The following is a 2,360-nucleotide window of genomic DNA, read 5'->3' as shown; positions in this document are numbered from 1 at the left end:
GGTAGGACTTGCCGGTTGAACATAGACAAATTCATCATAATCTTCTGGTTCTTTGGAATTTCCTTCATCATTTCTTTCTACAAATTCATCAATTTTCACATTTTCACTTTCTACTATTTTTTTAGATGATTTGATCAGACATTTAAATGCTTTACTTCTAGAAGAATAACCAAGAAATGTTCCTTCTTCACTTTTCTGATCAAACTTTCCATTTCTATCATCTTTGTGTACATAGCATCTACTTCCAAAGATTTTAAAATAACTTACATTAGGTTTCTTGTCATACTAGATTTCATATGGTGTCTTCAAAGTACCTTTCTTCAGTTGTACTCGGTTCAAGGTGTAAATTGTTGTGCTTATTGCTTCTCTCCAAAATGTTTGTGGCACTTTCTTTTCAATCATCAAGGTTCTGGCACAATCCACAATAGATCTGTTTCTTCTCTTAGCAATTCCATTTTGTTGTGGAGTTCTCGGTGCAGAGACTTGTCTTTTAATACCATGATCATTGCAGAATAAGTTGAACTCATCAAATGTGAACTCTCCTCCTCTATCTGATCTAAGACATTTTAGTTGTCTTCCTATTTCATTTTCAACTCTTGCCTTGTACCATTTAAACATTTGAAAAGCTTCTGATTTTTCTTTTAAAAACATTACTGACATCATCCTTGAGTAATCATCCACAAATAATATGAAATATTTATCACCATAATAACTTTGAACTTTCGTAGGACCACAAAGATCAGTGTGCACAAGATCTAAAATTCCTTTAGAGGTGTAGGACTTACTTGTAAAGCTTGATCTTGTCAGTTTACCCATCTGGCATCCTCGACACATAGCATTCTCAGGTTTTTCAAGACTCGGTAGACCTCTTACTCGGTGCTTCTTGCTTATTTTGATCAGATTATCAAAATTTACATGACAAAACATTTTATGCCATAACCAGATATCATCTATCTTTGCATACAAACATTTATTCCGAGTTGAGTCAAGGTGAAATGTGTTACCTTTTGTTTGTGTCCCGGTAGCAGCTAACTTTCCATGCGTGTCATGAACTTTGACAATTCCTTTCTGAAATTATTTTCGGTATCCTATATTGTTTAGCTATGCTACACTCAACAAATTATATTTCAAACCTTCAACCCAATAAACATTATTGCACTTTGCATTTTCAAGAAGTGTTATGGATCCTTTACCTTTTACTGGACATGGTGCATCATTACCAAATCTTACATAGCCTCCATCATAGTCTTCTAACATAAAAAACTTGTGTTTATCACCTATCATGTGATGTGAGCATCCACTATCTATGATCCAAGAATCATTAGTATTTATGTGAGATATTAAGGCTTTTTCTTCATGTCTTTCTTCATCTGATCCATCTTTGATAGCCACATAAACTACTTCCTCTGTATCAGTTTCATTTGATTTATCATCATTGGATTCCTCATCGGCTATTAAGCATGACTTTCTATCTCTTCTTCTGAAGTCTCGGTGTCCTATGTAATGATTATCTTTCTATCTATCATCTTGGTAATCTCTCTTTTCAATAGACTCTTTGTCAGGACGGTTAGAAGCCATATGTCCTATCTTATCACAATTGAAACATTTCAAAGATAGTTTTCCTTTATACTTACCTTTGCCTCTCGGTAACCTTCTAGCCAATAGTGCTTCAAACTCTTCTTGCTTTCTGATTTCCTCATACAGTTTGTGTATTCCTCCATGTTCTTGTGAAATCTTTCACTTGCTCCACTATGATCCCCTTTAGTGTACTTACTCATTCTATCATTGTAATCATCAGATTCACCAATATGAAAAGAATTTAATGCAAATTCAACTTTATTTACCGATGATCCACTGTTATCAAAGTTACTTAACTCAAATGCATGTAGCTTACCAATAGTAGCATCTAAAGAAACTGGCATATTAGGTATAGACCTCAATTCATTGATTGCAGAGACTCAGATTGCATAAGCTGGTAGAAGGGTTCTTAACAACTTACTTGTTATATCCTTTTCTTCAATAGTTCCACCTGCTCCTTTGATTTGATTGACAATCTCCTTTAGTCTTGTAATGTACTGGGTTATGTTCTCACCTTCATTCATCCTCATAGATTCAAGTTGTCCTCTTAGACTATCCACTTTTGCTCTTCGAACATGTTCATCTCCACCATACACAGATATGAGCTTGTCCCACATTGCCTTTGCATCATTGCAGCCTTCTAGATCATTAAACTCCGAATCGGTCAATGCAGATGTTATTTCAATCATTGCCTGAATATGTTCTTTCTTTGCCTTACCTCTTCCATTGTCAATGGATAGGTGCTCGGTGTGATGAAATCATTCTCCAAATAATATACAACA

The sequence above is a fragment of the Cryptomeria japonica genome, chromosome 8, assembly GCF_030272615.1.
Source record: "Cryptomeria japonica chromosome 8, Sugi_1.0, whole genome shotgun sequence".
NCBI lineage: Eukaryota > Viridiplantae > Streptophyta > Pinopsida > Cupressales > Cupressaceae > Cryptomeria > Cryptomeria japonica.
This window is presented reverse-complemented; position numbering follows the sequence as displayed.